Consider the following 23,830-nt stretch of genomic DNA (forward strand, 5'->3'; position numbering starts at 1 on the left):
CAGAGCGGGGCTGCGTAAGAGGGGGCTGTGTCCCCCTCTGCCCATGGGCTCCCCTCTTCTAGACAGAAAAGCGCATCCCCTCCTCCCTGGGAAAAGTGGTGTTTCCTTGGGAAAGTGTCCCTGCACACTGCTACCCATTACACAGGAGTTCTCTTTCTGCATCCCTCTCTTGTCAGTTCTGAAATAATACTATTCTTCCTTGCTTAATGTCATCCGTTAAAACTTCTGTTGGGAAAGGCATCCTTGATGAGAGCGTTGTGTATCGGGGACATTCCTGGCCACTCCCCAGGGTGCGGGGAGCTGACGGGAGACTGTGTGGAGGGCGGACACTGGTCGGTGTTTCTGTGAAGGAGTCCGAGTCCTGCGTGTCCCCTGGGAGCCGTGGCGGCGGGCGCTTATCTACTTATTTCCTAACACAGTGCGTTCGCTCCGGAATCTCCATTGCGTCGCCCTGAGGACTGACTGCTGGAGGCTGTGGCCGCTCCAGGAAGTGATTGGATTTTTGCAGAAAAGGAAGGATTGATGCGGTGGGAGCTGGATAAGCTGGCCGTCCAGCCCAGCACAGGCCAGCTGGCCCCGCCTCTATTGCTGACAGCTGGTTCGTTGGTGCAGAGCACTGTGGAGCTGTGATACAGGCCGTGCAGCGATGATTGTAGTTTTGCCACTTAAAACACAGGTCTCGGGCTGTGCATTGTTAACATGACAACCGTTCAGGGAGATGCACAGTGCCTGCCTGCCTGCCCTGGGCACGGCACGGGGAAACCTCCTCGCGGAGTGACTGCATCCCATCACCCCTTCCACTTGCCTGAGCCTGAGCCTCCTTTCTGTGGAACTCTGAAGCCAGGATGTGGCACCACAGTACATGTCTGCAGCCTCGAGCCAAACATATTGCCGTCTGTACCAGGGGGAGCCTAAGGCTTTGCTTGAAATGGTCTCACTGTTGGCATTGGAGGCCCTCGTTAGCTGCGTGTAAGCCACCTATCTGTGCGGGATGTTCCTGATCCAGGTGCTAATCTTGGTTTTTACCTGGGGGCTGGTGGGGAGAGGGTTAGGGGCCAACTTGAGCAGTGGATCAGTGTGATCCCGTATTCAACCATCTTCCTGTCCCCACCAAGAAAACAACAGCCCTGGGCGCACAGCCCCTCACCCTGAGCTGGTGTTGAGACCCGTTCCCTCTAGTTGCTGTTCCCCTTGGGGCCACGGTCGGTGTCTTGATGGGCTGACATCTGAGGAAGCCCAGACTGGTGGTTCTGGATGGTGGAGACTGGGCCTGTTATAATGTCACAGGCGCTCTGAAGCGGCCACAGGGTCTGGAGCTGCTGGGCAGAGGGAGGGCGGGGCCACACTTTTCTTTGATATGTTACTGTTGGTGGTGGTGTTTCACTTCATAATCACTATAGATACAAAGTAGCTGTAGGCATTGTTGGCTCATTAACCCCAGATCCTGGAGACTCTCAGGCCCCCATTTCCCTCGTGCGGCGCCCACCTGGCCAGGCACCAGTGCTGGGTCACCTGCCCAGGTCTTAAGGGCTTCCTGATTCCAATGTCATTTCCCCATTGAGCTATCTTTTGCTGTCCTCTCCTTTCCCTTCTGCCTGAGCTAAGCCAAATTAATTACTTCCCCCTCCATTGTCTCATAGTTTTATTAAAAATGCAATGATGCAATGTTTGTTTTACTCTCTTCCAAGTCTGCCCAAACGGGTCTTGCTAGGAATGTGAATGTGTATACATGTATAAGTGTGAGAGTGTGTGAGTATATGTGTGAATGTGTGTGTATGTGGGTACGTGACTGTGTGTGTGTGAATGTGTACATGAATCAGTGTGTATGTAGTGTGAGTGTGTACATGAGAATGTGTATATGTGAGTGTGTGTTTGAGTGAGTGTCCGTGTGAATGTGAGTGTGTGAATGGGTGTGTCTGTGTGTGTCTGAGTGCTGGGTGACAGCTTGGGGAGTGACTGGAGGGTATGTATGATGGAGGCCAGACTGAGGCCCCGGTAGCACGCCTGTGAGCCTCCCTCCGAGAAGGCATCTTTGCAGGAGGAAGCAGATAAGTTCCCTCCCACCTCTCAGAGAGGCAGAGGCCAGAACTGACAGGCAAGAAAATACGAGAGCGTGGTAATTAGATAATTAGAGAAAGGTGGGCATAAAATGGAAAAGCCAGGGTATTTTTCATTTTGCATCTCTATATTGGGGTTTCCTCAGTTTATTTATTAAGCCATTATCGAAGCAAAGTAAGATGAGTGGGTCTCCGTCTAATGGGATTGCCCCTGTGTGGGCCGTGTGGGCTCTGGGTACCCAGAGAGTAATTGGATAACAATGACAGTTATGGCCCCAGGAGTCTTCGTGCCGGACAGACTCCCCTCTGTGTGCTGTCCCCACGGCTCACCAGCTTCAGATGAACCGGAGGCAGGGCTGGCTTCCAGCCCAGTTCCACCTGGAGCCACTGGGCATCGGCCATCGGACCCTTAGGCAGGGTCTGTGTTCTAACCTGGGTGTCAACATGTTTGTTGCCATTTGGGAAACGTTCACTCATAGGCTCTTTGCTGGGTCCCCCACCTGCAAGCCAGGCACTTACAGGCCCGGGGTCCTGGGGGTGAAGGGGCCCAGCTGTTGATTCTGCTTTATTTTGTAAATTGTTTGCCTTGTTGGCCTCCCACCATGACCCGCGGGCCCCCCCACCCCCATCCCCATGCCGCTCCGACTGCCATGTCATTTCCCTGTGGAGAACTGGGCGTTTCTGGGGTGAGACTGACATGAGAGGTAGAACTCTGGAAGTGCCTGTGCAGGAACCACACCGCACGGCTGAGAACTATCCATCGCCATCACACGTCCCCCACCTCAAGGTGCTAAGGCCCCCGCAAACGAGGCCATATGTTGGAAGCTGTGGCTGCGCTCGGAAGGGCTTGTCCCGATCACTGAAGTGGTGTGTCCAGGGGCTGAGGATGCAAGGCCCCCTGCCTGGCTGGGGTGGGGGACACCCCTCCTGTTGTGAGACGCAGAGGCCCTACCCTCAGCTCAGCCCCTGGGAGACAGCTCCGGGCCTATAGTAAGTGTCAGGAGCAGGGGAATGCAGGCAGTTGGAAGGTGTTGTGGAGGGAGTAGGGTGGTCTGCACAGCGTGCTCTCTCTCCTCTACAGCTGGGGCTTCGCTGTCCCCTCCCTGTCCTCTGGGTGACGAGTCTGTGGGAGCCCCAGGGCTCAAGGAAGAAGGTGCCCAGTGGTCTCGCATCCGGGCCGCTAGCTCATGAAGGGGGCTGGCTTCAGATTCCAGTGGCAAGGACCTGCGTTCGGGGAGGCCCAAAGTTAGCTTGCACACTCTCCATGAGCAGATGAAGGAGGTGGGGAGTGATAGGCCCATGGGGGACGAGGCTGTGCATGGCTCTGCTCAGAGGCCCTGCCTCCTCTTCGCTGAGGGCTGCCCGGTAGCAGCCACTGGCCTTGACTGCTGTTCCTCAGGGCTATCTTGTCCCTCTGTCCCCACTGCATCCGGAAGCGTTCTATGAAACACGCATCAGGAACATTCAACTCGTTGGGCGGGAACAGGCCTAGGTGGTGGCTTGCCTGACACACAGCTAGGGGCTCAGTCCTTACACTGATCCACTGCCCCTCACTCTGCTCTCACCCACCCTTTACCAAAGTACCAAGGGCTTCAGAAGATAAGGTCCAGAGGTTCCCGCACCTGCAGCCGCCGAGAGGCCGGCTCAGAGGGACCCTCAGTCAGGGCCAGTTGAAGAACTGTGTCCCCCTCTGCTCTAGTTGCCCCGAGGTTATGAGATCTCCAGGGGCGAGGCAGCCAAGGGGAGAGTGCAGACATGGACGAGACTGGGAATTGGGCCTCGCCCTCCTGAGGGTGTGCCCTCGCCTAAGCCCGTGGGAACATGCTTGGCCAGCACTTCAGTTTCCATGCATAGCATTGTGTATATGTGATATGTCATCATGTGGGCATACATGTATGATGTATGTTCATATGTGCACACGTAGTGTGTACACAGATGTGTGTATAGTGTGTATACACATGTGCCTGCACACACATGTACCTGCCAGCATATGTGATGTGTACAAGCATGTGTGTGGGTGTGTTGCACACATGCATATGGAGGTATGTGTGGTATGCGTCTGGTACACATGTGTTGTGGGGGATAGAAGGACATTCTTTGCTGCTGGAGACAACACTATGATGAAAATCTGTGTAAACGTCTTACAGCTCTCCCCCTCGCAGTGGATCAGTGGAAGCAGAATTCAGAATTTCTAGTTGAGAGGCAGTTCATGCACAGCCCTGGATCCACGTGGCTCAAGGACGTTTCAGAGAGGCAGGGCCAGTTTATGTTTCCGGTGAGGACTCGGGACACTCCTGTTCCCACACCTCCCCTGACCGAGGCCTCTCAGATGGCCAACCCTTTAAACTTATTTTCCAGTGGAACAGGCACATGCTGGCATCTAATGCATATGTTTATTTAGCTGAGAGGTTAGGCATTTAACCAGTATGTTTTGCCCTCCCCACTTTCTTTTGCAAATTGTGTGTTCATGTTTATCGGTTTTCAGTCAGGGTGACTGCCTCCTGTGAGGGTAGAGATGCATTTGGAGAAACTCCAACATCCCGTCTTCAACCTGCAAACACGGCTTGGTTTTGTTAGCTCAGTCACCCCCGAGATCCTTCAGGAAAGTTTCGGGTTGTTTTCAAGTACTTTTGGTGCATTCTTAGAGTTTGTCCCTAAGTGCTTAACATACGCTAATGTGTGGATCTCTTTTACCCAGTTATGGTTCGTTTATATCAGCCGTGGGCAAACGACGGCCCGCGGGCTGGATCCTGCTGTTCTATCTGGTTCTCTTGCTCTCCCCTCCGCTCCTTTACTTTGAATTTATATTAGTTCACACAAACACTCCATCCATGCTTTTGTTCCGGCCCTCTGGTCCAGTTTAAGAACCCATTGTGGCCCTCGAGTCAAAAAGTTTGCCCACCCCTGGTTTATATCAATAAGTAAGCAACTCCTAGCCAAACTGGATAAAGACTCCAAATCAGATTCTCTAAAAGGCCGTGGGGTTTCCCAGACCTGAAATCAGGGTTGAAGTAGCTGCCAGGTCAAGGCAGGCCCCTGTAGATCATGCGCTTTGCCTTTTCTGTGAAGGGCCAAACAGTGACCCACTGCGGCTTTGGGGCCTTTTCAGAGTGCCATTGCAGCACAAAAGCAGCCTCAGACAATTTGTAGTAAGTGGGTGCAGTTGTGTCCCAAGGAAACTTCACTGAGAGCCTTGGGCTATGCGAGGGACTTGACCTGCCTCAGCCCCTCCCTCTGCTCCTGTATCAGATCCTCCCCTTTCGCTCTTGTGGTCCGTGCATGGAGGAAAGTGCCCTGGTGGAGTCCTGAGCCTTTGCATACATGATGGTTTTTCCTAACAATGTTGTGAAGCTTGTTGTCATCGGCCCCACTTGACAAATGAGGAAACTGGTCGGCAAGCTCAGAGGACACAGTCAAGGTCAGATTGCTGTAAAAGGCAGGCTGGGCCTTAAACCAGGGGTGCTGGACAATCACAGTGGCCACAGACATGCAGGAGCAGGCACAGGGGTCAGAGGCCTTGGGAACGCAGTAGGCAGCTGTCCCCGGGACTGAGAGGCCTTAAGGAGGAGGCCGAAGAACCCAGGACTCAGGGGGAGCGCAGAGGCCCGCCCGGCCCTGCAACCTGCTGCCAGCATCTTCTGCTGGGTGAGCGAATGACAGCATGGCTGTAATAAGGGAAGATAAAGGAAGTGAAACACGATTAAGCACTGATGGATAGTGTCTTCAGTTCTCAATTTAATGATCTGCAGCCGAAAGTCTGGAGCTATGCACGAACCGGCTCCTCGCCTCCTGCTTGCTCTGCTCACCCCGATAAGGAAATGAAAGGATTACTGCACCAACGTGAAACCCAAATGCCAGCGTGCTGCCTCATCACCCAGCATGGCGCTGCTCCCAGAGAGCCGCGCAGCGTGTGCCACCGGGGAGCCCAGGTGCGGCTCCGTCACCGCACCTCCAGCTAGGGTGAGAGGTTGTTTGGGGGCCAGATTTCTTTCTTTATCCTCACCTGAGGATATTTTTTCCATTGCTTTTCAAAGAGAGTAGAAGGGAGGGGAGGAGGGGGAGAGAGAAAAAGAGAAACATCGATGAGATAGACCAGCAGGGAGCCAACCCACAACCCAGGCACATGCCCTTGACTGGGAATTGAACCCACGACTCTCCAGTGCACAGGACGACACTCTAACGACTGAGCAGCACCAGCCAGGGCGGGGGCTGGATTTTTCCTGTGATATTGAGTTCCACAGAATGGAAGAAAATTCCAGCCAGTGGGATTGGGAAGGACAGTGATCAGCTCTGAGGTGGTTCATCTACCCGGATCCACCTGGCGATGGAAGCTGCTGGCTGGGGCACCTCCTGATTCTCTTTCCTGGGTAGAATGCATCCTCAGTAGAGCTCTCCGGTTACATAGGCCCAGAAATCCCCCCTTGCCTGGAAAGGCCATGCCTCTTGGCCGGTCCATAAAAATAGGATTTCCCTGTTTTCCGTTCAGGCCCCTAAAGTTGAACCATGTAAACTATTTTAGCTGTAAAATCATCGTTGTCACTCTTAACTGACAACCCAATTTTCTTGCCCACTGGCATTTGAGGTTGTGGGTTGGAGGTGACCAGGGTGACCTGTGGGCCCTCAGGCAGGCCTGTTTGGGGCTGGGGTTGGGAAGGGCGGGCAGGCTGGGGATCCTGCTAATGGCACCATCTTCCCAGTGGACACTGAGCAGTTCCTAACTAATGAGCCTGCTCATCCACAGGCCCTGCTGCCCACGGTGGCAGCTGGCAGGCCAGAGCTGCGGTCCCCATGGGCCCAGGCTGCAGTGCTGCTGCAGGAGGCGACACCGTCCTTGGAGGCACAGCTCTAAGAGCAGTGCCTGCTGCAGACCGTGCGCAGATGGGCGCCTGGGCTGGAGCCGCCGCCTTGTGTGGACGCTGCTGGTGGCTCCAGGAGGAGGCGGGCCACAGGCAGTAACAGAAGCACTTCAGCTTGTGTCTCTCAGGGTTCAGGGGTGGTCAGCGTCGTCAGCCGTCCTGGGACCACCGTGCGGCGCCGAGGCAAAAATCACAGACTGGGCTTCTGGAGAGAAAGCGGGCTCCCGGGAAAGGGCTCCCACCTGTGCTGCTGGAAGGCAAACGGCCCAAAGCCAGGAATTCCTCTCTCCTGCGCTGACCATGGGCGAGAGGTTACGAAATGCTCTCCTTCAGAAGTAGCCGTTGCTGGGCACCCAGGCCAAGTGGAAAAATTGGAGGCACTCCTGTGGGGGTTTCTGGGGTTATGGGGGGCTGTGGAGAAGGGGCGGCTCCTCCACGCCGGCCCTGCTTGACGGGCCTTGTCCGGTCCCAGTGGTGGCCCGTGCGGGCCCAGCAGTGTGCTAGGGGCTGCCTGCTCACTTCCTCCACGTGGTGCAGTGCCAGCAGCCGGAGGGGTGGACTCCACTCCATGGTGTGGACATGGAGGCGCACGGGCCAGTGACCAGTTGGAGGGAGCCTGGGCTTAGCCTCCACCCCTGTGGCCCTCTCTGCGCTCAGGGCAGCCGGTGCTCCCACAGGAAGGGTCAGGAGTCTGGCAGCTGGCCACACTGGGAAGAGCTGGACCTCAGATGCTGGGAGGCAGAGTGCCTGGAGAGGATGCCAGGGCCAGAGCAGCCTCTGCTTTTGCATAAAAAGGGTGTCAGAGGCTTGTGTGGTGACAGTGTATGAAACAGGACGTAACCTGTGGGAACAATGTTTCAGGCCAAGTCAGGTAGAAGGATGAGTGATGGATGATGGATGGATGTCGGATGCATAGATGGAGGGAGGATGGATGGATGGAATAGGTGGTGGGAGGATGGGTGGATTGGTGGGTCCAATGGAGGGAGGGAGTGAGGTATAATTTGAGTGTCTTCATAATGGCTATTACCCAGAAGACTTTTCTGGGGCTGCAGGTGTGGCTGGCAGGACTTGGGGGCTGGGATGAGTAGCAGGAGTGGGGAGCCCACCTGAGCCTCGGTGGAGCAGCTCTCTTCCCCTGCAGTGTGTGGTGGATTCCTAATAGCGACAGGGGCAGCCCTGGCCTTGTGGTGTGAGCACACCTGCAGCCGGTGAAAAGCAGTACCATGGCGAGGCCTTGTCACCATGGCGGATGCCCGTGCAGAGCGCAGCTTCCTGTGTCATGGAGTACGTGCGGCCCACACCAGGCCAGCTCCGTGAGGGCCGGGACTGGGCCTCGGTCACTGTTCTCCAAGCACCAGGGACAGAGCCTCATGCGCAGCAAGCACTGCCCATACCTGAAGAAAAGTGTCTGACCTCCTCACCGCTAAGGCATGTTTTCCATTCCCTCTGTCTCATGTGATGGAGACATGAGTGCATGTCAAACCCTTTACCAGGTTTGCGTTGTTTCAGCATGTTCCTTTAATCTAATATGCCCTCGCCCTTGGCACCACTTCATGGGTCTGTGGGGAGATCAGGCAAATGCAACTGTGGTCGGCATGGCAACCCGGACGCTCCTCCTGGCAGTGGTGGTGTCTGCATTGCATTCCTTACCTTCTTCTGGGTTTGGGGGTGTCGGGCTGGCTTGGGGTGCATTATCCCACTTAAGGGCCACCGGCCCAGGAGTCCCAAGAAGGCTTGGGCACGAGAAGGCTGCTTCTGTGTGGTGATTTCAGTAACGTGTTGCTGCTGCTGGGGGGTGGGGGGGCTTGGTGTTGGGAGCCTTCAGGGCCTGGCTCCTGGCTTGTGTTTAGAGCCACCTGACCTTGGACACCAGCGAGTGTCTCGGTCCTGGGCACTGCGGGCCTGCGTCCTGGCGGAAGGCTGGGCCGAGCAGGGAAGTCGCGTGTGTGCAAGGAGCCGCAAGGTTGATGCTGTTGTCTGTGCTGATCAGTTGTCCTGGACAATCAAGTCCCCCCAGAGAACCAAGGACTTGCAGGCCTGCCTCGCTTCTCCTTGGCCTCTTCTTTTCAGAACCCCACTCTCTTCTCTGGGGTTGTATTTCCGGGACATTCTCATCAGCCAGGTCCTGGTCAGCTCTATGGGTGTGGAATGATGCCACGCTGTCTGCATTTGTCGTCTGAGAGCCAGACCTGGGGTCTCGCTGTCGGATTCTTTGAAAATCAACACACAGTTTCCCACAGACACCCCGAGCCTCCCCCAGCCACAGGGCTCTCATTCTCCTCTCGTCACCACACTTTCTCTTGCCAAAAAGAGTTAAAAAGAATAATTTAAAAGAACATGTACTAGAGAACATAACTCCCACGTCATGGGCTAAAGGTCTGGACACAGTCGCTGCTCAGCTCCTCGCAGTGGTGGAGTGAGTGCAGCGGCCGTGGACTCGGGCCAAGGCACGCTCTGAAGGGACAGTGGTTTCTGAAAGTAGGGAAGTTTGTAGCCCCGGTGGCAGAATTTTGAATAAGAATATCAGCGAGTGCTGTGGGTTGAGTGTGTTCCCACAAAAGATGCTGAAGTCCTGAAGTGTAGCTTATTTCGGAGAAAAGGGCCTTTGTCATTTTAATCAAGTTAAGATGAGGCCCCGCTACCTGAGGGGCCCTATGTCCGTGAACTGTGTCCTGATAGGGAGGGAGGAAACCCTTACCCAGCACTGGGCAGGGCCTGCAGGGGAAGGTGGCAGTGGGAACCCTGCATCTGCAAACCAGGACAAGGCTGGCCAGGGGAGGCGGTAGGGTCCCCCAGCAGGTCGCAGAGGGAGCGAGACCCTGGGCCCCATCCCGACGTTGGCTTGCAGATCTGCGAGGTGAAGTTCTGCTGCTCTAAGCCCCCGCTTGAGGCTCTTTGTCACAGAAGCCCAGGACTCACACGCGCAGGGACAGAGCAGTTTGAGAAAGCCAAGAAGGAAAATGTGGCAAACCAGAAAGGTCGGTCTGTGTGGGGCGTCACTTCCCTTGTCAGGGACTCCCAGAGGCACTTTCTCCAGAGAACCTGGTGCGGGTGAGTTCAGTCGCCACCGCTGTGCCGCGGGGCAGCGTCCTCCCTAGGGACCTCGGGTTGACATGAGGACTCAGACACTGTGGCTCTATGTCCGATCCTGTCCCTTCACCTGGTCCTGTGGGGGGTTCATGAACTACTCTGTGCAGGCAGGCGCGAGCCCAAAGCCCCAACAGCAACCTGCCCACGTGTGAGAGGCCCCAGGCGTCGGCCAGGCGCTTCCTGGTGGGGACGCTTGCAGCAGGATGCCTGGGTTGGGGACCAGCTTTATAAAAGTACGTTATGAAAACGATTTTAAAGGGGAGCATGTGTGTGTTTATTCATTCAACAAGCAAGCATGGCTTCCCAGGCACTGACAATTGCGCCTGAACGGGTCCACGGGCCAGGGCAGAGTGGACTGACCATGAATCAGCCAGACTCCAGAGGGGAGGCTGGTGATACAAAGCAGAAAACAGGGTAAAGTCCGAGGCAGGGGCACCTGGCAGGTGAAGCAACACAAAGGGGACACCTGAACAGAGAGGAGAGGCAGCCACACTCAGGAGCATCTGAGGAGACAGTTTCTGGGCAGAGGGAACAGCAAGTGCAAAGGCCCTGGGCTGGGTGTGTTCCAGGAAGAAGACCAGGTACTGGGGGAGGGACTTCCAGGAGGAGAGGGGCTTCAGGGCTGTGCTGCAGGTGCTGTGGTGCTGCAGGTGCTGTAGGTGCTGAGGTGCTATAGGTGCTATAGGTGCTGGAGGTGCTGCAGGTGCTGTAGGTGTTGTAGGTGCTGAGGTGCTGTAGGTGCTATAGGTGCTGTAGGTGCTGCAGGTGCTGTAGGTGCTGAGGTGCTATAGGTGCTGCAGGTGCTGTAGGTGCTGAGGTGCTGTAGGTGCTGCAGGTGCTGTAGGTGCTGCAGGTGCTGTAGGTGCTGAGGTGCTGTAGGTGCTGCAGGTGCTGCAGGTGCTGCAGGTGCTGTAGGTGCTGCAGGTGCTGCAGGTGCTGTAGGTGCTGAGGTGCTGTAGGTGCTGTAGGTGCTGCAGGTCCTGCAGGTGCTGTAGGTGCTAAGGTGCTGTAGGTGCTAAGGTGCTGTAGGTGCTACAGGTGCTACAGGTGCTGTAGGTGCTGTAGGTGCTGTAGGTGCTGTAGGTGCTGTAGGTGCTGTGGTGCTGAGGTCCTGCAGGTGCTGCAGGTGCTGTAGGTGCTGTAGGTGCTGTGGTGCTGAGGTCCTGCAGGTGCTGTAGGTGCTATAGGTGCTGCAGGTGCTGTGGTGCTGAGGTCCTGCAGGTGCTGTAGGTGCTACAGGTGCTATAGGTGCTGTAGGTGCTGTAGGTGCTGTAGGCACTGAGGTGCTGTAGGTGCTGTAGGTGCTATAGGTGCTGAGGTGCTGCAGGTGCTGCAGGTGCTGTAGGTGCTGTAGGTGCTGCAGGTGCTGTGGTGCTGAGGTCCTGCAGGTGCTGTAGGTGCTACAGGTGCTATAGGTGCTGTAGGTGCTGTAGGTGCTGAGGTGCTGTAGGTGCTGTAGGTGCTATAGGTGCTGAGGTGCTGCAGGTGCTGCAGATGCTGTGGTGCTGCAGGTGCTGTAGGTGCTGTAGGTGCTGTGGTGCTCCAGGTGCTGTAGTGCTGCAGGTGCTACAGGTGCTGTAGGTGTTGTAGGTGCTGAGGTGCTATAGGTGCTGCAGGTGCTGTAGGTGCTGAGGTGCTGTAGGTGCTGTGGTGCTGAGGTCCTGCAGGTGCTGTAGGTGCTGTAGGTGCTGCAGGTGCTGTGGTGCTGAGGTCCTGCAGGTGCTGTAGGTGCTACAGGTGCTATAGGTGCTGTAGGTGCTGTAGGTGCTGAGGTGCTGTAGGTGCTATAGGTGCTGAGGTGCTGCAGGTGCTGCAGATGCTGTGGTGCTGCAGGTGCTGTAGGTGCTGTAGGTGCTGTGGTGCTCCAGGTGCTGTAGTGCTGCAGGTGCTACAGGTGCTGCAGGTGCTGTAGGTGCTGAGGTGCTATAGGTGCTGCAGGTGCTGTAGGTGCTGAGGTGCTGTAGGTGCTGCAGGTGCTGTAGGTGCTGCAGGTGCTGTAGGTGCTGAGGTGCTGTAGGTGCTGCAGGTGCTGCAGGTGCTGCAGGTGCTGTAGGTGCTGCAGGTGCTGCAGGTGCTGTAGGTGCTGAGGTGCTGTAGGTGCTGTAGGTGCTGCAGGTCCTGCAGGTGCTGTAGGTGCTAAGGTGCTGTAGGTGCTAAGGTGCTGTAGGTGCTACAGGTGCTACAGGTGCTGTAGGTGCTGTAGGTGCTGTAGGTGCTGTAGGTGCTGTAGGTGCTGTGGTGCTGAGGTCCTGCAGGTGCTGCAGGTGCTGTAGGTGCTGTAGGTGCTGTGGTGCTGAGGTCCTGCAGGTGCTGTAGGTGCTATAGGTGCTGCAGGTGCTGTGGTGCTGAGGTCCTGCAGGTGCTGTAGGTGCTACAGGTGCTATAGGTGCTGTAGGTGCTGTAGGTGCTGTAGGCACTGAGGTGCTGTAGGTGCTGTAGGTGCTATAGGTGCTGAGGTGCTGCAGGTGCTGCAGGTGCTGTAGGTGCTGTAGGTGCTGCAGGTGCTGTGGTGCTGAGGTCCTGCAGGTGCTGTAGGTGCTACAGGTGCTATAGGTGCTGTAGGTGCTGTAGGTGCTGAGGTGCTGTAGGTGCTGTAGGTGCTATAGGTGCTGAGGTGCTGCAGGTGCTGCAGATGCTGTGGTGCTGCAGGTGCTGTAGGTGCTGTAGGTGCTGTGGTGCTCCAGGTGCTGTAGTGCTGCAGGTGCTACAGGTGCTGTAGGTGTTGTAGGTGCTGAGGTGCTATAGGTGCTGCAGGTGCTGTAGGTGCTGAGGTGCTGTAGGTGCTGTGGTGCTGAGGTCCTGCAGGTGCTGTAGGTGCTGTAGGTGCTGCAGGTGCTGTGGTGCTGAGGTCCTGCAGGTGCTGTAGGTGCTACAGGTGCTATAGGTGCTGTAGGTGCTGTAGGTGCTGAGGTGCTGTAGGTGCTATAGGTGCTGAGGTGCTGCAGGTGCTGCAGATGCTGTGGTGCTGCAGGTGCTGTAGGTGCTGTAGGTGCTGTGGTGCTCCAGGTGCTGTAGTGCTGCAGGTGCTACAGGTGCTGCAGGTGCTGTAGGTGCTGAGGTGCTATAGGTGCTGCAGGTGCTGTAGGTGCTGAGGTGCTGTAGGTGCTGTGGTGCTGAGGTCCTGCAGGTGCTGTAGGTGCTGCAGGTGCTGTGGTGCTGAGGTCCTGCAGGTGCTGTAGGTGTTGTAGGTGCTGAGGTGCTATAGGTGCTGCAGGTGCTGTAGGTGCTGAGGTGCTATAGGTGCTGCAGGTGCTGTAGGTGCTGAGGTGCTGTAGGTGCTGTAGGTGCTGCAGGTGCTGTAGGTGCTGAGGTGCTGCAGGTGCTGCAGGTGCTGCAGGTGCTGCAGGTGCTGCAGGTGCTGTAGGTGCTGAGGTGCTGTAGGTGCTGCAGGTCCTGCAGGTGCTGTAGGTGCTAAGGTGCTGTAGGTGCTACAGGTGCTACAGGTGCTGTAGGTGCTGTAGGTGCTGTAGGTGCTGTAGGTGCTGTGGTGCTGAGGTCCTGCAGGTGCTGCAGGTGCTGTAGGTGCTGTAGGTGCTGTGGTGCTGAGGTCCTGCAGGTGCTGTAGGTGCTATAGGTGCTGCAGGTGCTGTGGTGCTGAGGTCCTGCAGGTGCTGTAGGTGCTACAGGTGCTATAGGTGCTGTAGGTGCTGTAGGTGCTGTAGGCGCTGAGGTGCTGTAGGTGCTGTAGGTGCTATAGGTGCTGAGGTGCTGCAGGTGCTGCAGGTGCTGTAGGTGCTGTAGGTGCTGCAGGTGCTGTGGTGCTGAGGTCCTGCAGGTGCTGTAGGTGCTACAGGTGCTATAGGTGCTGTAGGTGCTGTAGGTGCTGAGGTGCTGTAGGTTCTGTAGGTGCTATAGGTGCTAAGATGCTGCAGGTGCTGCAGATGCTGTGGTGCTGCAGGTGCTGTAGGTGCTGTAGGTGCTGTGGTGCTCCAGGTGCTGTAGTGCTGCAGGTGCTACAGGTGCTGCAGGTGCTGTAGGTGCTGAGGTGCTGTAGGTGCTGAGGTTCTATAGGTGCTATAGGTGCTGAGGTGCTGCAGGTGCTGTAGGTGCTGTAGGTGCTGTAGGTGCTGTGGTGCTGCAGATGCTGTGGTGCTGCAGGTGCTGTAGGTGCTGTAGGTGCTGTAGGTGCTGTAGGTGCTGTGGTGCTGCAGGTGCTGTAGGTGCTGTAGGTGCTGCAGGTGCTGTAGGTGCTGTAGGTGCTGCAGGTGCTGTGGTGCTGGAGGTGCTACAGGTGCTGGAGGTGCTGTAGGTGCTGTGGTGCTGCAGGTGCTGTGGTTCTCCAGGTGCTGTGGTGCTGCAGGTGCTGTGGTGCTGCAGGTGCTGTGGTGCTGCAGGTGCTGTAGGTGCTGTAGGTGCTGTGGTGCTGCAGGTGCTGCAGATGCTGTGGTGCTGCAGGTGCTGTGGTGCTCCAGGTGCTGCAGGTGCTGTGGTGCTGCAGGTGTGGGCCCAGGCCTCCTATCGGCACCTGCAGCCTCAGCACCTCCCCCTCGCCCCCCAAGATCCCAGGCTGGGCTGGGCCCCTGTGGGTTCTCTCCACAGTGATGGGGAGATCGCCCAGCTCCCACTCTGGCCCTGGCCTCTCGGCGGCCCTCCTCCCCACCATGGGCCCCTGCAGGGGCGGGGCAGCCGGCTCCCACTCCAGGGCTCCATTTCCTATGGTGGAAAGGCACTGGCTCCCTGGTGGACCACCTGGAAGGCAGGTGCCCAGGGCAGTGGCCCCTCCCGGGGTCCTTCAGTGTAGACAATTTCAGGCTGCAGTGACTGGCCCCTGCCTGCATGCTCACCGATGGCAGGACCCTCCCACCTGATCTAGGAGCCACTGGGAAGCACAGACTTCCCCAACTCTCAACTCCATCACCCTCCCCAGGTGTCCGCCGTGAGGAGGAAGCCAGGGCCGTCTGTGCCACGGGCCGTGCACGGTGTCTCACCTGCAGGTCCGCCGCCCACTGCTGCCAGCCCCTGCACAGACCAGGGGGTCTCGGCTTACTAGCTGTGGCCCTAGAAAGTGAAGGAGCAAAGCGGAGCCCACCTGTCTCAGTAGTCACTCCAGAAAGGCATCCGGGCCCTCTGCCCTGGGGAGTCGAGGGGAAGCTGAACTGCGCACGGGTCAAGGGCACCCACGTGGACATGCTTGCAATAACGGACCATCCCACGTGGGAGGCTGACGCTGGCAACATCTGGAAACGCAGGAAGGTGCAATTTAGGCGGGGCTGCTGCTCAGTTCCGTGCCTGGGGTGCCCGGGGCAGACCTGGCTGCTCAGTTCAAGCGCTCCCTGGTGCCTGGCTGGGTGTCTGCTGCTGTTCTGCCGCTGCCTTCAGCTCTTCCCAGGACTGCATCTCCGCAGTCCGCTCCTCTCCAAAACAGTCATGTAAAGGCCTCGACTTCTTTTTCTAATTAGTGTTAAGAATTTATTGAATATACATCATATGTATAGATCACAATATTATTAAAATTGCTATTAAGACTGCACACATCAAACTTTCCGGCGGTGGGGACCCGGGAAGCCTGGTGCTGGTGGAGAACATCTCTGTGTCAGCAAGATAAAGACAATTTAGGATGATCACAAAAGCAGTGACTTAGTGCAACATAAAACTCGGCTGAGAGCTAATTCATAATGCCAGCTGCTGCTAAGCTTCTTAATCTTTATCTAGTTCAATTAAAATCTGAATGTTTGGGATTTCATTAGCAGCCGAGGGTTTGGAAATTACATGTGCATGCACGCTGTCTTCATGGCCGACGCCCTATTGGAAGTGTCCCGGACCATGGGCAGGTAGACTTTCGTGTAATTAAACTCAGGTACTTAGAGGGCAGTGCGGAGGTAAGAGAAGGTTAGCCTGATTTCTCAGATCCAGTTGAAAAGAGTAGGAAACCACCCCAAACAGTGCACCTCTGCCGGGGGGGAGGTGGCAAGCTGCCACAGCCGGGCAGCTGACCCGCGGGAGCCATCCCAGCTGCTGGCCACAGGTGGGCTTCAGTCCGGGAGCCATACGGACTGTCCCGGCCCCTTGCCTGTACCTGCACGTGCGGTCCCTGCCTGCTCGTCACTGACAGCAGATGTGCTTGCTGTCTGCCGGTTCATGGTGCACCTTTTAGACTTTGCAGTCAGGTCTCCCCAGAATAACAGCAGCCAGACTGGTGAGCCAGCTTGACATCTGGCTGCAGGTTAAACACCAGACGCGGAGAGGTGGCTCGTGCATGTCTACTCTTGACCTGCATGTCAGGTCTCTTGTGGTGAGTTCTCCTCCCAAGAACGGAGGGTCCCGCCCTCCTGCTCCTAGGTTCTGATGGAGGTAGGCAGGGCTAGGTAATATTCGCTGTATTAACCGACCCCATGGCACCCCGAGGCAGGTGCCCCTCACCATGTCCTGTGCACCCCACTTGGGACCCACGTGTGGGGCTGTGTGGTGGCCCCTGACCATGTCCACGTGCTGGTCCCCAGAATACATCATCTTATGTGGCAAAAGGGAGTTGTAGATGTGACTCGGGAGGACACTGAGCGGGGAGGTGACCCTGGCAGCCCACATGATCCCCATGGCCCCGGAAGGGGGCCGCTGGTGAATGTGAGTAGGAGACAGGTGTGCGCTTGGGAGCAGAGGTTGCAGTCCGGTGAGCACGGCACCTCCAGAGGCTGAAAAAGAGGAAGCAGCTTCTCCCTGGAGAAGGTGAGGGCAGGGCTGGAAGGACACGCCCTGCCCTCACCTTGCCGCAGCCCCGTGAGCAGGGTCAGACTCTGACCTCTGGGACTGAAGGTGGTAAATGTGTGCGGCTGTATGCTATGGAGTGAGCTCCAGCAGCCCACGCTGCCCTCAGCGCGTTTCTCTTCTTTCCCGGAACCCAGCAAACCCGTTTCTTAGGCAGATGGCGGATAGGGAGCTGCTCAGTCCCTCTCCGGGGAGAGTGGTCATTCCCCAGGCAGCGATCGAGCTGTTCAGTGGTCGCCATTGTAATCCTTCTGGCGCTTGGCTTTCTTGTCATTTTACCTTATACCTGCTTCTCACCATTGTCTCCTCTCTGTCATGGGCTCCTGGAGGGCAGGAGGCCTGTGTGTGTGTGTGTGTGTGTGTGTGTGTGTGTGAGAGAGAGAGAGAGAGAGAGAGAGAGAGAGAAAGAGAGATGTGCATGTGTGTTTGCTATATGTTACCTGTGTGTTGTGTATTTCGTTGTGTGCATGTCTGTGTTTCCGAGCAGCATCTGATATTGAGCCTGAGCCCCTGAGCATGTATCGTGTGAGTAAATATTGCATGTTTTGCATGTAAACTTGTTTTTTCATTTTGTAGCCCCCCCCCACCTTTTGTCCCAGGAGGAGAAGAGAAGCATTATATTCACAAACAGCTGCAGGGTTTGGGTGTAACTCTGACGTCTGATGCTACAACCTCACTTTCTTCAGGCTTCTCAAACTTAATGTTCACAGGTGACATCAGAACCTCATAAAAATGTGATTCCGAGTCAGAGGGCCAGTCTGGGGCTGAGCGTGCCACTTCCACAAACTCCCAGCCTCTGCTGCTGGGCTGGGGGCCACACCCACACACCTGGGTCCTCACGTCACCCTAAGTCCCCACGCCAGTGCCTCAGAGGTTGGAAATAAACCCCGCAATTCCTTCAGGCTCTCTTGCCCCCCCTTAGTCCGAGCCCCCATGCTGACATGGCTTTGCTTGCAGCCTCAGAATGTCGGCTCATTGCTCACGTGCCCTGAAGTGGCTGGTGTAGCTGCAAGATGAGAGTGGCTGCCTCGCCTGTTACTTGTCACTTCCACTTGTTAGGACGACAGGAATAAACAGGTGATGATGCCTCCACCTCCCAGATGGATTTGGCAAATGCCTCCCCAGGGGCATGTGTGGACATTCAGAGCTCAAGCTGATGGCAGCTTCCAGCGTGGACACGTGGCCGTACTGGGTCCAATAAGGACGGTAGATCCTCTCCCCGTAGTCACTCTTGAACTTCACAAACTTAATGGCACCCTCTCTGCTTCTCCCCCTGGCCTCTTCGTGGTTTTTTTGGCACGGCCATCCCTCCCACAGCTCCGAGTCCCAGACACTTCCCGGCAGTCTCTCCTGGGAAGTTTGACATGTTCTGTCTTGTCTTCCTAGTTGCTTAGGGCGTCACTATCATCGGCTGGCTTTAAGAGTCTGCAAAGAGCATTGGGAGGGATGGTTATGGTGAATCTTGACTCACGAGTCACTTGGAAACATTATGGCAACATGCTAGCTTCCTTCAGAACTTCCGTTTCTTCTGCAGGACGCCATTGGTTTGCTGTGCTGCTGCGATGCCATCAATTTTTTTAAATTTTTTGGTTTGCAAAGAAAAGGCATGCAGGTCATGAGCGGGCAGTAGGCAGGCCGTGTCCAGCCCAGCCGGACCCGGGGCAGTGTGGAGCCCCTTCTGGACCCTCCCAGCAGTCGCCCCTGGCCACGGGGTCTGCTCTGCACCTCTTCGTCTCACCATGAACCTCAGGTCAGCGGGCTCACGCAGCGCCTGCGCTCTCGCATCTGGAGTCTTCGGCACAGCACCAGGAGCACCCACGCGTGGCTGGCATGGGTACAGCGCCCTCCCTGGCATTGCTGCAGAGCGCTCCTCTCTGTGGACACCCCATGCTTTCCGTATCCCGGCCATGCCACAGGCATGTGGGTTTTTCTGGTGGTGCCAGGACAGTGATGTCACCTGGCCCTGACGCCCGTGCGAGTTGCTGCAGTGCCCTGCTGGAGCCCAGCTCTTCTCATGTTCGTGATCCAATGCAAGTTGGAAGCAGTGGCGTGTGTCAGGGATGAGCATCAGTGTCCGGGGTCGGGGAGGATGTAGATGCCTCTCGCATCTTCCCTTTGGTTCCATGTGAGCCTCTTGGTTTTAAGTATGTGTCACCTGTTTTCACGCAGGTTGGACACGCCAGGGGTGGTGTGTTTTCGAAGAGCCGTGCCGAGAGCTCTGCCTCATTAAATACTGTGTGCCGTCGCACACTCAGCCAAGCTGTCACACAGCTACCTGGAGCCACGAGGGTGGGTGGTGGAAATGGTTTTGTGCGAATTGAATTCGTGGCATGTGCATCCTCTGTCGGGGGGTGGCGGGGAGCAGCGAAGTCAGTGACACCCTGCGTTGTGCTGTGTTGTGCACAGAAGCTGTGCAGACTGTCTCCGTCCACCTGCACACAAGGAACAGTCAGACGTGCCTGTGTCTCTGGGACCTCCCTGCTGAGACAGCTGCTGATTGTATGGGGGCAGTAGCCTGTGCTGGGGGCTGGGAGGCACACGGGCCCGGGCTTAGGCACAATCCAGACAAAACAAGTAGAGCGCTCAGTTGTCCAGAGTGTGGTCTCCAATTGCTCATGTGGACTGTCCGGCGGCTCCCGGAAGCCTTGCCTTGAAGGCGAGCTTGACAACAGCAGGTGGCGAGGCTGGGCACTGTGGCTTCTGGAGGTTAGACTTTGCTGCCAGAAGGTCTCAGTTCGTGAATAGCCCCTTCCCACACCTGCAGCGGTGCAGGCCTGACAGAGGCGGGCAGCTTGCAGGAGCAGAAGCTGGCCCTGGGACCCAGCAGGTGAGCGCCCTGGAGGTCCCACCTGGACAGCTCTGGCGGGGGCAGGACCTGATGCAGATTGCGGGCCTGGTGCAGCATGAAAATGTGTGGCTCTCGTTCCAAAATGAGGAAGAGGTTCAAGACGGTGGCAGCAGAGCGTGGAGCCAAGAACAGGCCCTTCTGAGTTCGGGGGCTAGTGTGGCTGCGAGGGTCACATGTCCTGGGCCAGCCCTGCTCAGGGGCCACCTGCGGCCCAGAGGGTCCTGTAAGCTCTGTGGAGCGGGGTCCTCAGGTCTCTTGTCTGAGTGTTGGGGCTGTGGGGCTAGTGGGGCTCCCTACACTTGGAGCTCAGGTGCAGCATCAGCCTGTAGCATCAGGAACCTACTGAATGGGGGCTCCCCCCCGCTCCACCCTGGGGTGGGTACCATTCTTGCCTCTGAATGTTTACTTAAGGAGGTTTTTGTAGGGGTGATGGGCTGTTGTGAAAAGATAGCAATTTGGAGGCAAAAAATAAATAAAAATAAAAACATAGAGGGGAAAAAAAGGAAGGGAAATGATTGTAGATCATAAAACTTCCAGAACCATTGCCCAAATTGGTCATTATCTTTCACACTGCCATTGGAAGGGAACACATGACCTTTGTTATAACATTCAGGGGGAGATGTGAACAGCAGAAGCATTCATTTGTAGGCTCTTTGCTCATTCATCCAACCAGTATCTCTTGAACACTTACCATGTGCCCGCCCCGGACACAGCAGTGAGCGGAACAAAGTCCAGTAAAGGTCCACGGGATTGAGTCACAGCGAGCATGTCCAGGGGACCTTGGGGTTGGGGATGGCTCGCTGCAAACCAACCTGTAACGTCCAGTACAAAAAAGCAGTCTTGACTGAGTCAGGAAGTCCCTGCAGGGGCTCGCTCAGCGTGGGTGGAGTTAGCGTGCTGACCTGAGCCTCTGTTCCACCTCCCACCTCTTGGCCAGCCTCTGGGCTCCTCTGGCCCCTGCAGGGCAGCCCTGCAAAGACCCCAAGGCTCATGCCAATCAGACAGCGAAGGCTCAGCCTTGAGCTGACAGCGCCAGGGTGATGGGCAAGGTCCCCTGTCACCACCTGCAGGATGGCTCAGCCTCGAGCCGGTGGGGCCAGGGTGATGGGCGAGGTCCTGTGTCACCAGCCTGTCAGGGCTCTTCACTCCCACCGGGCAAGGTCACCTGCCAGCCAGGTGGGGTGAGTGTTTATCAGAACTCCAAATGGGGGCAGGAAAGACTCATTAAACAAAAAGGCTGAGGTGAAGCCAGGAAGGAAAAGTTGGTGTGTCTCAAACAATAAATTTAAAAAAAACTGTTATTAAAACATTTTCACATTAAAAAGGCTAACAGATTAGGAAAAACAGTTGTGACAAATGTGCCAGAGCATTTCTAACCTTTAAGTGTGAGGACGTGCAGGAAACAGAGGAGAAGCCACAGAGCGGCAGGGAGTCACCACACAGGGAGCGTGTCAGCTCCTCTGTCCCCAGGAAGGGCCTGAACATGTGTGCTGCTGCTTTTGTCCTGCCAGGTAAACAGGGTGGTGGGGGGGGGGCTTTAAGTGGTATTATTTATGCTGAGTAAGATGCGTTGAGTTGGCGTTTCCACATTAAGAAATGTGACTTGAGATGCAAACGAAATTGACAAAATAGGTGGAAAGCTGGAGAAATGGTTGTGCATTTTGTCTCTGTGATTCCAGATGTAGATCTTCCACAGCAGAACTGGAGTGTGGGCGGGCACATGCAGGACGTGCAGCCACCGGACAGCGGTGGGTGTGCAGCCGGGCCGACAACACCCCCGGGGCCTCTCCCCCGGTGCTCCTGTCTCTCCCCAGCGGCTCTGGGAGCTGGAGCCCAACAACAGGCCGTGTCCCTCCACCCCATGTTCCCCCTGCCCACAGCAGTGATCGCACAGACACACGGACGGTAGTGCTGACAGTGTAGTAGCAGGATGGGCCCAGGGTGGTGGTGGATTCCTTACAGTGTATGATTATAACCACAGAACCAGCTGAGGGTCCTGTCTGGTTTCCAGGGAGACCCAGAACCACAGCTCACCCACTCACAAGTCATACCTGTGACCACCTCACGGGTCACATGTGTGACCACCTCATGGGTCACACTTATGAAACTCACAAGTCACACCTATGAACAGCTCCCCAGTCACACCTGTGAATAGCTCCCAAGTCACACCTGTGAACCGCATGGGTCACCCTGTGAACCTCATGGGTCACCCTGTGAACCTCATGGCTCACACCTGTGAACACCTCATGGATCACCCTGTGAACCCTCAGCTGCTCCCCCCACAGAACCACATTCCTGGGCAAGAAATTCTCCCGGGTGCCAGGCAGGAGTTTGGCATGCTTCCGGGGAGCACGGAGCCAGTGCACAGAGGAAAAGCTGGCCCTGGGACAGCAGTCACGGCAGACGGAAGCCAGCAGACTCCGGTTCTCGCCCCAGAAGCCCACCAGTCCATGTTGGCTTCAGTTGCTTGCGGTCAGGCTTCCTGTCTCCCGTTCAAGGGCGTGAGAAGTGGATGGTGCCTAAATGGCCTGAGCCAGGCAGTAGGAGATGGGGTCACAGCACAAGGGTCTGAACCTGTTTGCCTGCCCGCCATTCTATGTCCTCGGGATATGCAGAAGCACTTCCTGGGGAAGGTGGCTTCCTTTTATTCTTTTTTGTTTTGTTAATCCTTACCCAATGATATTCTTTCCTTTGATTTTTAGAGAGAGTGAAAGGGAGGGAGGGAAAGAGGGAGAGAGGAAAACAGAGAAACTTCAATGGAAAGAGACACATCGATTGGTTGCCTCTTGCATGCAACCCAACCAGGGCCGGGGTTCGAGCCTGCAACCCAGGTAGGTGCCCTTGATTGCGAATGGGGCCCTCGACCTTTCAGTCCTCAGGTTGATGCTCTAACCATTTAGCAACCAGCCAGGGCAGGGAAAGGTGGATTTCCATTACGGCTGCGGGAGGAGGACTGGGGCTGGGGGTGGCGAGGGTTACTGGGACTGAGGGAAGGCCCAGCAGCTCCAGGCCCTCATGTCCTCAGCCATGCCCTCTCCCCTCCTGGGCTGGTGGGTGTCTTGGGTTAGGATCAGCGGGTCCCAGGCGGCCTGTGAAACAAGAAGAGTCTCACACAGACTCTGACGGATCTGAATTTTCAAAACCCATTCTGTCAGGAGAGGTTAAGAAAAGGAAAACCATTTCCTGGGACATTAGAGGTGGAAGAGGAGCTGCTCCTGGCCGATGGAGCCACACTTCACTGAGGCCCTACAAGTCAGAGAAAGTCCTCTTCTCCTCCTCAGCCGGTCCAGGCGGCAAAACAAATGTGTTGTTCCCTGAGATGGGCTGAACTCTGGTTGACCAGGTTTCTGTGCACCCGCCGGTCCTACATGTGCCAGTCTTCCAAGTGGGAGCAGGCCGTGCTGCCTGTTGGGGAATCGTGGTGATGAACCCGTCATTTGCTGAGGCGGCCACCCATGGCGCTGAGGCTGGGGGAGGTTTGATCAAGCAGCCTGGCTAATTGGTAGCGAAGAAATGATGAGCGACCATGTGGGAGGGATGAAAGGAGCTGAGTGCATTGAGCAGCTCCTCTGTGCAGGCCGGGCTCCGGGCTGTTGCGGTGCGAGCCACCCACAGGATAAAATGCTGTTTCCTAACTATTAGCTCAGTCAAAGTGGAGATGCAGCCAGGAGATGCGGGACCAGGCGGGGCGGGCACCTGGATGGGGTCCTCGGCTCCTGCAGGTGGGCGTGGCCGCCTTACCTGCCTGTGTCCCTGCAGCCTTTTCAGAAACCACCTTGAAGTGGAACTACAAACCTTTCATGGGACCCATTATTACTAAAACTGGGTAATGAAGGTGCCTGAGCTGTGACATCTAGACCTGCAGGGAGAATTCCGGGACATGGGACACTAGGGCCACCGAGCAGCTTGTCAGAGCATCGTCAACCTCTCCTCCTAACCGAGGAGGAGATGCCCACAGGCACGCAATCCTGGCTTTTCCCACCTGTGGTCCTGTGTCGGCCCCTCAGCCGTGGACACTGCCCCACTGGGCTCAGGTGGAAGTGAAACCAGACAGTGGCTGCCGGATGCTTCCCAGGACCCTGGCAGGGAGCCCGTCGCCAGCAGAGTGGGTGGTATTTTCATTGGCATCTGTCACATCATTCACTGTCCTGAGTGGGTCATAAATCAGTGATCACTGAAAAAAATAAAGTCATAGCTTGTAAACTCATGTAGAAAACCTCTTGACGCTGTTAAAGGAACCCAACTCCCCAAATTTTGTGTCTTGTAGCCATGAGGCG

General features: G+C 56.3%; 1 protein-coding gene across 2 annotated transcripts in view; it reads left to right on the forward strand.

Annotated features, from left to right (window-relative positions):
• CDH4 (cadherin 4) overlaps positions 1-23,830 on the forward strand; it is a 402,200-nt gene that overhangs the window by 16,829 nt on the left and 361,541 nt on the right. The window lies entirely within an intron of this gene.

Source organism: Plecotus auritus, assembly GCF_963455305.1.
Source record: "Plecotus auritus genome assembly, chromosome: 8".
Classification (NCBI taxonomy): domain Eukaryota; kingdom Metazoa; phylum Chordata; class Mammalia; order Chiroptera; family Vespertilionidae; genus Plecotus; species Plecotus auritus.